Source organism: Octopus bimaculoides, chromosome 2 (genome assembly GCF_046866305.1).
Source record: "Octopus bimaculoides isolate indiv1 chromosome 2, ASM4686630v1, whole genome shotgun sequence".
In the NCBI taxonomy this organism is placed as follows: Eukaryota; Metazoa; Mollusca; class Cephalopoda; order Octopoda; family Octopodidae; genus Octopus; species Octopus bimaculoides.
In genome coordinates, this window is record NC_142929.1 from 144,620,900 (window position 1) to 144,635,254 (window position 14,355).

General features: G+C 33.9%; 1 protein-coding gene across 15 annotated transcripts in view; it reads left to right on the forward strand.

The window, feature by feature from the left end:
• LOC128247032 (glutamate receptor ionotropic, NMDA 2B-like) overlaps positions 1-14,355 on the forward strand; it is a 1,133,867-nt gene that overhangs the window by 873,911 nt on the left and 245,601 nt on the right. The window lies entirely within an intron of this gene.

Here is a 14,355-nt window from a genome sequence, read left to right on the forward strand (position 1 = left end):
TTATGTATAAACGGATCAAGACTAAATGACTTTCTGAAGGAAAGTATTTTCAAGGAGGTGAGAAAAACTATAGGATATCACTCTATTTCCGTTAAAATAAAACAAAAACATTACACGATACTTTGGGGATTCGAAGAATTCGCTCGACCAGCTACAAACACCAACGAGCCTTCTTGAAATTATTCACTACCATCTACAAACGCTTATTAGAATAATACATGCCTGAATGTATAATTATTAAGTTTGAATCACCTCAGCTACGACCGAACTAAACAACAACAGTCAACTTAGAAGTTAACATTTCTTATCTGGGTATGGAATAATATTTAATATATACTATATTTACCTGTTTTGTTTCATATATTTTAGATACTTTCCTTTTTTTTTTGCTTCTCTTTTTGTCTTATTCAATCTCTGATAATAGTACGATGCAATCTGATTGTGGGGTAATTATTTGCATAGAAACTCTTCCATTACTGAAACATGTGTCACAATTTAGTGAATAAACGTAAAATCTTATCTCAATTCTTCATTTCTATTCATCATTGTTCTTGTGAGTTTTGTTTGTCATAGTATGAAAACTTTCTGCTTTTTATGTGAAGGATAAATCGCAAGTTATAACGCACACGCTTTGCTTTCTTGCGTTGATGTTGGCAGTATGTAGTGAGGCAATGAATTATAACTACACACACACACACATATACATAAATGTGTGAGCGTATATAAACTGAGTGGTTAAGAAGTTCTTTTCGCAGAACCTAGGGCAAGTATCTTCTGTTGCACCGTGCTGACCAGTGCCTTCCGAGCAGATTTGGTTGACAGGATGTGTGTGAAAGCTCAATTGTATTTCTATGTGTGTGCGTCTATGTTTGTGTCTTTTAACCGAGCACCGATTGACAACCGGTATTGGTTTGTTTACATCTATGTAAATTTCTTGTTCAACAAAAGACGCTACAGTCATAAGTAAACATTCACTGTTAGTGTCTCTATTATGGATCAAGGGATTAAGTTCTTAAATATTGCATGTTTAAGAAACATCTCTCAGTTGTGAAGTGCCAAATATGATATATTTACTGTGGAGATCGACTCCATCTTATGGAAACTCACAGCTGAATGAACTTGTTGAATGGAAATAAATGTATTACTAATATTCTTTTCCCTTTGTTAGTAGAATGCTATCTAATTTCAGTTGTCAGTCGCAAGCAAGTACGGCACGTATCATGATTTTGTTAATCGTTTTCAGTGTCCCTATATTCACAAAGGGGTGTGCAAACCTTCTGGACCATCCCACGACTGACCCAGTGCATAGTTTAGGTTTTAGCAACAGGATGAAATGAAGGTTGCTCCAAGAGCAGCAGTTGGCTGGTTTCCATTTTAAAATGAAATCACGTGCGTTACTCAAATGAAAACTCAACGCTCGACATAGGAATTGATATCTAAAGTCCACTATATTTTGACCCTGAGTTCAGAACCCAAATAACTAGGCTTTTAAGCGTCTCAGAGTCGAAGGATTAAATTTTCTATGCAAGAGGTAAATGTTCCATTTAATTCGCAAATCTAACTATTGTCATAGTCGAATATTCACAAAAATAATTTGTTATATAGCGAAGTATATAAAACTGATCTCATATATTTAGTAACAAGCAGGCAACACAACGTTGTGTTTCACTAGAAATCTGTTAGATAAATGCTGTTTTACGTCATGCAGGAGATGTGAATTTATTGCTTTTTATTACGTCATCTGTTTTATTACGTCATCTATGAGGTTCGGTTTATGTTTCCTGAATATACTCAGGAACATTTTAGCTAATTTAGCAGTTTACAATGATGTATATAAATCTACACGGAGACAAAGAAACAACAGATCGTCAATAAATATACACATATTTAAAGAATACAGCAATTTTAAAGAATAGAAAATATATCCGCTACAAGAATATATTTTTTTAATTTCCGGAACTACAAAGATGAATATACCAAAAGGAAAGAATATAAAAAAAGAATGAATTAAACTAAAGGCAATATTATTCAATGTTTGTATATAATACAATTTGTTTTCTTCAAAGAAGCATGATTTAGTTATTGTATTTATTTGTGACAAAATCGATATTAAGCTCTGTATTTCGTCAACAAATTAAATTGTTTCTATCCTCAAACATTTCCCTGGATGCATTTGTAGTTGTTTGTGTTACTGCTGCTAGTCTTCATGCTGCCGTTGTCGGTGATGCTAATGATGCTTTTATTTCTACTTCTATTGTCATGATGTGTTTTTGTTGATGGTATTGTTGTTAAAATCTACACGTTACAATAGCGAAGATGGCTGGTTGCTCTCTCTATCAATCATACGCAGAGAAAGTGAAAGTGGCTTCTCGTTGAGAAAGATTCATGTCAAGATAAATCATTCTAATCTTATGTATCACCTACTGAACGTTATACGTAAGCCAAGTATTCTAAGTAAGATAGTGAACAATGTAAAGATGGATATTTTGTCTTTTTTATTTTTTATCACATAAACTAAAATAAAAATTAAATCCTTTCGAAAAACAAATTAGAGAACAAAGATAGCTCTATAGTAAATGCATTTGTCTTGCCGCCCCCTTTGTTTCTGGGTTCGATGCGAGAGCACGGCACATCGGGGAGCTATCTTCTCTTATAGTCTTGACTTCAGAAATAATATGTGAGTAGAATTTTGTAGACTAAAATTTTGTGGAAGCCATACATACATATATATATATATATATGTATGTGTGTGTGTGTGTGTGTGTGTGTGTGTGTGTGTGTGTGTGTGTGTAGTTGGAATTTACACACAAAACTCGAAGACAGGTGTGTCAACAAGAAACACGTGTATTAGTCAAAGGTGGAAAAGTATTTTACGTTTCGAGCCTACGCTCTTCAACAGAAAGGAACACGAGAAAATAAAAAAAAGGCTTTAGTGTTTAGCGGTCGATTATGGCAATATATATATATATATGTGTGTGCGTGCACGCGTGTGCTTGTGTGTGAGTATTCACACATATTACTGGAGTTAAGATAAGGGTGTGTATGTTTGTGTCTTTGTCCACAGTAGCGCTTGACAAACAATCTTTATCAGAAATGATTCCTCCGTGACCACCCTGTTATAAGGCACCCAAGAATACTTATTTTATTTTCAATCCTTTGGGCAGGCAGAGTTGGAATGATTTCCAGAATTGTCTGAAACGATAGTCATGTCCTCGATTCCAAGAGCTGAATGATAAGCCAAGTGATATCCCACCGGATGTGTAATCTTGAGCGTACCCTATCGGAATTCAACAACGAGAAGGATATGGAAAATTAGTAAGCATAGCAGACTGAGGCAACGAGTACGTAAAGAAACGGGAAATTCGTATTCCTGAAAAAGAAAAGCAATCCTCAACAGAGGGCGAACCAAGAGAATAACGAGGAATAAGTATCACCTCTGACCTGTATGAAATTTATAGATTTTGCGCATGAAAAGTAAAGAACAGACAGTCACAATAAATGAACTGCTGGTAGGGGATAGTAGACTGGTATTGATTGAAGAGTAGATACGCTCAGATTCTGTAGGACACTGGAGTAATAGGCACCCAGTGAAATCTATATTATTAATCTATGATCAGTTAATGCGTTTCTACCATAAAGTTGAGCAAAATTTTGTACCCAGTGACTGTACCTCACACCGGTACATAGTGCAGTACGTTCAACGCCAGATTTATGCTATCTCAGTCAATTTATTAGTAAAGACTCTTTGTAGATAAGAAAAGCATTTGTAGCTTTGACTATGCATAGGTAGGACACCATCGCTTTTTTTGCGCATCTACATAGCATCTTCAGGTAGAGACGTACTTGTTTCTGTAATATATCGTTATCGTGTATCTTTCTTAACATCTAAATGTCCAATAAACTCAGTTCGTCTGCTGCAAATATCATTTGTAAAAGACACGTAGGTACTTTAACTCATATTTATTTCATTACAAATTATTGAATGATGCTTTTTGAGAAAAACTTGTCGATGCATTCTCATTGCTATTTCTGCTCTTATTGATGTTGGTAAATGCACAGAAAATCACGATTTATATTATAACAAATGCCCTTTACTCACAAATTATTCGAATATGATAGTAAATGATTCATTGAAACTGGAAAATACCAGTTAAGAAATGCATTCACTGAAATGCGGTTATCGGTCTATGCATCGTTTGGAACCGAAGCTATGAAACAAGACACATTTTGCCGAAAGTTAATTAGCACCCAGAAATCACTATATTCTCTCATTTCTATGAAAGAACCTCAGTAAACAGTGCAGAGTTACTACATATAGCCATGTCATTAAACGCAGACACCCAGTAGCGACGTTATGATAGGTGTCATTGACTGATTCGCTATCTGATGTTCAAAGTTCCCAAAACTCGTCTATATAACATGTCTTCGGGTTAAATTATTTTGAAGTTGTTCCGAGTGTTCCCACGGCGGAGAGACGTGTATTTATGATTTGCGAATTTGCTGCCTAAATATGAATATTTAATTAGCAGCAATTAAACTAAAATTTCTCGGCAAGGAATAAAAATAAATTCTCTTAGGTTTGTATATGTCCTCAGTTTATCATTTATGTAACACTTCCTAACCAGCTGCAACATTTCGCAATAATTCCACTAATAGCAAACATATGACGATTAAAATATCGTCATATCTTAGCTTGTTAAGATTGCACACACATTAAAGTTGCATGAAAGGATTATTAATTTCACTAATTGATATAGAATTATGAATGAAAAATAGAAAACCATCTGGAAGTCGTTCACTCTTTCAACGAAAAACGTAGATTTACAGACACGCAGACATATATATATACGCGGCACACACGCAGGTATTATATAGGCATAAATCTGACGGATAAATTGGATAGAACTGTTTATAGCTGTTGTGTGTTCGTTCTTGTGACTATAAATCCACATCAATAAACTCTGCCACAAGTATTAATTATTTTTCATGACGTATGTGTATATATATATATATATATATATATATATATATATATATATATATATAAAATGGGACAAGAACGCAAAACATCCAGATAGCTGATACAAAGAAAACAAGGACAGGTCATTCGGAGTTTTCTTTTCTCAGTCAAGATCCAGATTATCTTTGCAATTTCGGCTGGTTATTCTCGATATTGCTCCAATTTAGACAGTCCCAAGTAAAAACCTAAGCTATGAGTATTAGATTCCTTGGAAGAAAGCAGCGAACGTATACAAAAACAAGGACGAAAAGAAAGCGAGCAATGTTACAAAAATACAATAAATATAATAACAGGACATAACAACAGATGTCTTTCGACTAAGGACGGGTTAAATGAAGCTGGCGTGGGTGGAAATAAAGCCTCACGGCAGGGATACAAACTTTCATAGGTACACGGAGGAATATCGATGTCATATATATACACACACACACACAAACAGATTTTCTACTGTATAAATGCATGTGTATGTGGTTATGCGTGTGTGTTTAGTCAAAGAAGGCTCTGAAACGGTGCATCCTTGAGAAAAGTGAATTTGGCTTTCGAAATCTGCGTCCCAAAGACAACCGTTTATAAATAGTAATAAAAATATATAACTTGCTACGAGAAATAACTCAGCTTTTATCTCGTTGGCTCTCCTTCACCCTGTCTATCCTCATCAATCTATAACTCTCTATACATTCACCATACTTTTTGTTACTCACACACTTTGTGTATGCATTAAGTCTCAAGTGTAGCTTTCACTTTATTGAACACTTCGTCTTTTAATGTTTATTTTCATTTCATGATGCACATTTAAAAGTCACCAAATGTTTAGCTTCCAAATCTTGTTTGTAATTGAGTAAAATGATGAAAATTGAAACCTTTATAACATTTTTATAGACTTTTTCTACAATAAATGAATCACAAACTCGGGTTTAGCATGAAAAAGTACACCAATATACCAAATTTGAAAATTTGGTATATTGAAAATTTTGGTATATTGCATTAATCCCTGTCCAAACTAAGAAAATTTAAATTATGTGTTTGTGCTATTCCAAAGGTCTGCTGAGGTATTCTATTGGGAAAATTACCCGGAATCTCTTGCAGAGATATTCTTGTCTAGTTAGTCTGCTTGCTGCAAAATCAGTGACATTATGGCACTTATTTCCTATATATTGCGAGCTAGGGTGAACTACTGCTGTGTCTAGCCGACGAGTATCTGTTACCAAGAATGACCGTAAGATGTTCAAAATTTTACGCATTGGTTTCTCTGGGTTAAATAGTGGGGAGTTTTCTCGCCGCTTGCAATATATATCGAGTGCGGAGTACTTGCAATATATATAGAGTACTACATAACCAGCTAGGAGACAGGTCGTCTCGGGATTGAAATGGCAGTATCGTTAGTTCCTAGGGAGAAGCTCTATCTAGGTAGAGTTAAACATTATTTGTCAGCATGAATAATACTTTCATCTATATATACATTCGTTATCTATATTCCAGTGATGGAGCTTTGTATTTTTGTTAGAAACCAACCCTTTCTTCAGCGAAACGTACACATATATACTAAGAAAGAAAGAAGGAAAGGAAGAAAGAAAAGAAAGGAGACGTAATGAAATTGGGAAATATGTTTTTAGAATGGACTTACATAGATAATGCCGCATCTATATTATATATTTTCAATGATGTACCTGTCAAGAATGTACAATAATATCTGATTGCTCTCTCTAATATAATTTCCCTGAACATAGTTCATTCTTTCTTCCTCTCTCTTTCTCTCTCTCTCTCTCTCTACCTTCTTTTCTTTATCTTTATCCCTCTCTTTCTGAAACTCTATATGAATGACTAACCATGTATCTGTTCACTCTTGTTACATATATTTTACAAGCGTTCGCGTGCCAGTGCACACGCATCTGTATATATATGTATTCGCTATCAGTGTTTTTTTAACTCTAGAACCTCCCTAATACACCAGTCTTATGTTTCACAATCGTTTTTTCTGACCAAATAAGATTTCTTTCAGTAAGTCTTTTTAAGATCTCTTTAAGTAAGTGATTATGGTATGTTGTTTAAAAGATAACGTTTGATTTCAGATATGTTAACTCTTTCAGACATACCAGACAAGTATCAGCTATATAGAAGCAATATAACGTCCTGAATTTGTGTCTGTATGTCTGGTTGGTTTAATTATAACAGAGTAATAAAGCATTTCTGATAATTCTCCGTCATGAATTCAGAGTTTATAGACTCTGAAATATATCACAGGAACGAATCTTAAATACATTATTCAAATCATGGAACAATCTTTCAAATGACAGAATTATATGTTTCTTAAAATTCTTAAGACTTCATCTAATTTCGACCTCATCCTGCAGGGTCGCTCTTTCACCGATGTTTCACTGTTAAATTATTGGTAAATAAATCTTACTTCAAAATGAAATCAAATATATCAGATGAAATAGCTCAGTTGAGAGCACGTAAGGATGAAGATATAACGGACCTCGGTTCAATCTGGATTTCTGCACACAACGGCTGATAGTTTTGGCGTAGGCGTCGGTGTGTGGTAAGAGGTTTACTTCTCAACCATGGGCAAATATCTTTTACTATGGCCCTGGGGCGACCAATGACTGTTGAGTGGATTTAGTAGATCAAAACTGAAAGACGTCCGTCATATATATAATTAATTCAATAATATGATTACATCTTTTACAAGAATTTTATCAAGAAGCTAGCGTGTTGCATTATTCTGTAGTAATGCCCTTATATATATATATATATATATATATATATATACGCATGTATGCATGTATGTATGTATGTATGTATGTGTGTGTGTTTATGCAGCTGTATGTTTCTAAATGTGTGTGACTCTGTAAGGTTTTTTCTTGTGTTTTTCTTGCTTTTTTTCTTAATTATATATACATATATGTATGTATATAATTTAAGTCAATTTTATTTTGTCTTATCCATCTAATATACAAGCAAACATCTGCAGAGTCATTGAACTCGATTTAGGCTGCAATTACAATAAAAGCAAACACAAATAGTAAATGCAAAGACATTTGTTTGTTTTGCCATATTTGGTATCATTTTGTGAACAGTTCACCGCAATACAATTAACAGCTGGATCAGAAAACAACAACAGAAAAATTGATTTTAATAATGAAAAGTTTATTAATGTTTATATTTTGCCAGAAGTAATATCAGTGTGGTAGGATAATGCGAGACATTAATTTCGTTTGTCGTTTAAGTATTGATTTCTTGTGCTTCTTTCCTTATTTTCATTTATGTCTCAGTCGCTGTGGCACCGAAAGGGTCAAGACTGACCTATAATTCAAGCTCAACTTTGTTGTTATTACAAGATAACTTTCTTCTGAAATATATGCTTTTCTGTAAGTACCGGCAATAGGAAATAACATAATCAAAATTTCCAACATTCCAAAAGATCATAGATTATATGTACATATATATATATATATATATATATATATATATATATATATATATATATATATATATATATATATATATTTATATATATATATATGTATATTGATATATGGATGCAATATGCATGCGTTTTAGTAATTTCACTTGAAAAGGATTAACCAACGTATGTTGCACTCAATACAAATCATGTGTGTAAAATTACACACACGCTACACACACACACACACACACACAGACACACACACACACACACACACACACACATATATATATATATATATATATATATATATATATATATATATATATATATATATATATATTAAAACAATAAGGTAGAAAATTTGATATTAATATCAATTTAATACCAGGGAACATGTACATTAAAAAAATCAAGGAGATTCGGAAAAAATATCTGAGTTCTCAAAGGATTATAGTATATGTATATATATGTATATATAAATATGTATAGTATATATGTATAGTATATGTATATATAAATATGTATAGTACATGTATATATAAATATGTATAGTATATATATATATATATATATATATATATATATATATATATATATAAAATTCGGTCTTAGTAGACAAATTACATGTGATCTTCTTCTAGTACATTAGCAGTCCACCTAATGGTCTCCTTTATACATATATATATATATATATATATATATATATATATATATATACAGGGAGCCCCTGATGATTTTTTGAGGCTCTCTAGGACATGTCATTTGTTACTGAGCAACACTTACTAGCAAAGCCGACAATACATAAATAGCAAAAGGAAACTAGCGCCCACTCCATATTGATCTTCGGCAGGAAAGCCAAGATGCCATATATGATTGGTTTGTAAAACAGAGTGTGGAATTTTGTAGCTGGAAAATTTCAGGACCTCTACCATCAGTAATGTATGTTAACACGTCGCAACAAAATTACTCTGGCCCAAAAGAAATGAGACGAAGGATAGAGAGTCATTCTCCTTTAGTTCCTTATTATTTAACATACGCACCGGTAAAGTTTCCACTCATTTACTTATTTATTTTTCCTAAAATTTTCATTGCGTATTGCAACTTTTGAGTAGTCGTTGACTGTGTCTCTTATCCGATATTTGTTAACAAAAAAAAATTATGCATTTCATTAAATTGTATACCTTATTCCTCCATCTTATGATACAATACATATGCATAAATCTATTTTATGTCTCTGTATAGAATAATAAGACTTGCGTTAATACAGAAAGATGTAGCTTTGAAAAAATAGATCGCTGTACAGTTTCATGACAAATCTCAAAGGGAAATTGTGAAGTTCAATGCCTAACTACGTGGTCAATAACGATAAGAGAGTCGATATTTCAATCTGCTACACTAAATCTCTATAAATGTGTAGCGTTGTGCTAAAATAACGACTGAACATTATTATCATTACGTTTAAAGCGCAGTAGGAGAAAAAAATATTTTAGTATTTAGTTTTGTCTGTGTAATGTTTCAGATAAAAATCTAAGCTCTTGATTCCAATAAGTTGAAACTTAATAGATTGCAGAGATGAGCATGAAGGGAAATATGTATTATTATATTGCAGAAACTAGAATCTTTGGAGCTGATTGTTAAAATTCTTAGAGATTAAAAAAAAGTCAATTCTGCCATAAGCAACAATACATTTTTCCCGAGTTCTTTCCACTGCTGCCAGAGAGAATGTTTCCTTTTATTCTCACATTTCAGTGTGAAGGAAGAAATAATAATAATAAAATGCTTAATGTGTCTGAATATTCTCTACTTAAGCATATGTAACTTGGGGTTGAAAATATTTCATGAAAATATTTTTTCGCGCATTCGAACAATGATATTTGTAACCAATATGAATCCTACTGAACAAAAGTGTGTACCCAGTTCTACAAATTCTGGTGGCATATACTTCACTGGAATAGGGTAGCAAGCTGGCAGAATCGTTTGTATGCCGGGAAAAGGGCCCGGCAGCATTTCATCCGTACTTACATTCTGACTTAAAATTCCAGTAGGGTCGACTCAGCTATTCAAACTTTCGGGAGTCAATAAAATAAGAACCGGTTGAGCACTAGGATCTACGTAATCGACTTACGCCCTCCTCCGAAATTGCTGGCCTTGTGCCAAAATTTGAAAGGTAAATATTTCAATGGAATTATAAACACTATTCAATTAACTATATTATCAAACCTGGTAAAATAATATGCAAAGAATTTCTAATATTGAGGAGGAAATAGATAAAGAGAGTTCAGTACGTGATAAAAACAAATGTTATTAATTTTGAAATTTAAGAAATAACTGAATAATATTACATTAAGTGATAATATTTTAACATTAGAAACAATTCGTTCATTGTTCAAAGTTTTGAACTCGCTGCATTCTGAATAAAACCTGAACAAATTCCTTTAGCAGTATCAGATGCTTAAGTTTATGTTGGTATAACGTACATGTACCAAGATGTCTGTGTTGCTCCGTTTAAGATTGATATGTTGTATTTGACGTGTTAATTCGTTTTCTGATCGAGTCATATATTTGTCGCCATATATATATATATTTGAATAAACCTGCAAAACATTCGTTTTATCTTAATTTTTTCATCGTTCTTGGCGGACATGAAATCAGGATAACTAATTTTATTGTTGGTATAAATGGAACTTGAAAGCTACTTTCACACTAACTGATGAATCTTTTGATTTTCTATTTTCGTCTATGTCCTCATGTTGCAATAGCAGCCTTATTTGTAAGGCATTTGCTTACGCATTTATAATTAAGGAAATAGTTTCCCTCAGTTCTGTATTTTCATTCGCTTTCCTTCGATATGGTGGAGGTGACCCTCACAGAATCTGATTTTTATAATACTTTCAGAATTTTTTGAGCATCTATAACTAACATTGATACTCTACTTCTAAACTTAAAATATCTCTACATTGCGATGGTATTATTGCGAATGAGCTCTAACAAATATCTTGATATATAATCTATTATATTCCTATCGAAATGCAAATTGAAACATTGTTTTAATTAAAATTTCATGATTTTTCTCTGGCTTTGCCATAGGAAGAGAAAATGATTCCATACCCTTTCTATGACCTCAAAAACAAGTGGCTGGTGGAGAGGAATTGCTTCTCAGACTAGAGATCTAACATGAATGCTTCCTACAGTCTGGTTCCCTCTAAGAACAAATAACGTCCAGATAATAATGTTAAACTGTATGACTGATTAAATCTAACAGAGAAGAAAAGAAATGGTTCCCAACTGCGACTCTTTCACGATTTTCTTACACAACTTTCTCCACAAAGCTTTAATCCAGTGGTTTTGAAACCCTTTTTTTTTAACCTCTGAACACGTTTGATCCCTATTTTACTCCAGTGGACTCTCATAGCCATTCGTTGTTTAGAAAATCCTATTATATTTCTATAACTGAATGTTATTAGCAATTGCATAGAGTATCGTTAGGATATTTTGTGTCTTGCAGAAGTATGACCTATTTATTGCACACACATTTTAACAACGAAATCTTATATAGACCGAAGAAAGTCATACAAACTCCGGTTGAGACCGACTGTTTTAATTGAACCAAGTCTTTAGTAGAAGGGACTAGCCTAAAGTAAGGCCGGAACACAAAACGATCATTTAACTATTTAGTACGGTTCTTTCAGGACAGGGCCATTCTTGTTTTGTGCTTTATGTAAATATTTGGCAATCTATGTTACAGCTGATTCTGTGGGAGAATGTTATAAATCAATTAATTTTAGAAGATTAGAATATGTAGAGAATATTGGAGAATGCGCAACTTCTATATGATGTATGTGACATATTTACACAAACCCGCCCACACACATATATGCGTGTGTTTGTATGTGGATGTTTCGTTAAATAGATGGCTATGCTCATATTTTATGATATTTACTTTAGCTTTTTCCATATTGTGTTATTAGCATTTTACAGTTGATTCGAATCAATAGGCTTTCTAAATTCATATCCGGTGTTTCCAAACTCAAAGATGTTCATTTTAAAGAATTTAATATATATACGGCTTCTGAGTTCTCATAGACATTAACACCAAAGGTTTTCTAACCATCACACACACACACACACACACACACACACACACACACACACACACACACAAATATATATATATATATATATATATTTCCACACTGTAACCCCGTGTATATCGTTTGCGATTTTTTCTTCCTCCGTCTTTCCTTCTTTGGACTTTCCTATATTTCCGACGAAGAGCTTCGCTCGAAACGTCAATTTCTCTTTCTTTCCTTTCCTGGATGTCCAGTAGCACAATATCTGTATCAACTCCTCGCGTTGTTGTGTTTTGTGGGTTTTTTGTCATTTTTCTTGTTTGAACTCACTATATATGTGTGTGTGTGTGTGTGTGCGTGTGTGTGTATGTGTGTGTGCGTGTGCGTGTGCGCGCGTGTGTGTGAGTGTGTATGAATGTATGTATGTATTATGTGTAGGTCAAAGGATAAATATGTTTTCTTGGATTCCCTGACGTATATAACCAGCCCCGACCTGGATGGGACACTGGTCTATAAAAGGGTCACTTACTTTTGCCAGCTGAGCGGACTGGAGCGATGTCAAATGAAGTATTCTGCACAAGCACACAATGCAGTGTACTATTCAGGAATCGAAATCGCAACATTACGAGCATGAGTCCAACGCACTAACTCCTAAGCGGCACGCATTTATATATATATATATATATATATATATATATATATATTCTGAGGACATTCAGAACCAGGGAAATGGAGGCCCGGCTACTCCTATGGAGGACTTCCATTCTCATCCGCTTGGACTACTGTTCCCAACCAGGGTCTCCAGAGAGTGTGAAACCAACTGTGGAGCTCGAAGCAATCCACCGTTAATACCCAAAGAAGATTGACTCCATGCAAAAGTTGGGCTACGGAGTCTCTATTCCCTGGAGAGAGGATGAGAGAGATATGCGATGATATATATTTGGAAGATCTTCGTGGGTTAACTCCCAATTTTGAAATTGGCAGCTATGCTAAACCTCGAACTGGGTGGCACTGTATCGTACCAAAGATCCCATTTTCCATATCTAAAATAAGTACTCAATAGTGCATCAGTCTGGGTTTCAAGGGCCTGTAATCGTTCAACATCCTGCCAGGCTGCCTCAGAGATCTACCTGGTGTTGATGTGGAAGTTTTCAAGAAACGTCTGGACAGGTTTCTATTTGAGATACCAGATGAACCCACATCGCAGCAGGACACACACAGAAGAGCAGCTCCGTCCAACTCGCTACATCACCAAAACCAGTACTGGTTTCAGCCCTGGGTTGAAACCAGTAAAAAATAAAAGGTATACGCATACATACATGCATATATCCATTCATACATACACACACACTCACGTATATTACATAAAAACACGCATTTGTTACCCCTGATATACCAAACAAACTATACATTCGCAGGAAAACCATTTCTCTCACATTTACACCTTCCCGCCACTTTGACTTACAAAATCCCACAGTTGAATGAAGAAGATTCAAATATATGATCACATAAATATATCCTTGTAAACAGAGAGAGAAATGTATTCACACACTTACCATTTCCTAGACGCACTAAACTCCAGTCGTTCATTTGCGAATGTGCAGTCTTTGATTATTTAGATGAGACAACCCAGAATATTTGATCAAGCATTCATTACAAGTCTAGTTTCCTGCCATCACTCTGTAATGAAAGAAAAAAAGTTGTATAAATTTTAAACTTTATTGTATCATAAACGTTTTAATGCTAAACGGTTTCTATAGAATTTCACTTGCGAAAGTTTCTAAACAACCGAATGAAGATTGCGATAAAATAAAATGAGATCATCGTATGACAAAAATAGGGAGAGAAGGTGTCAG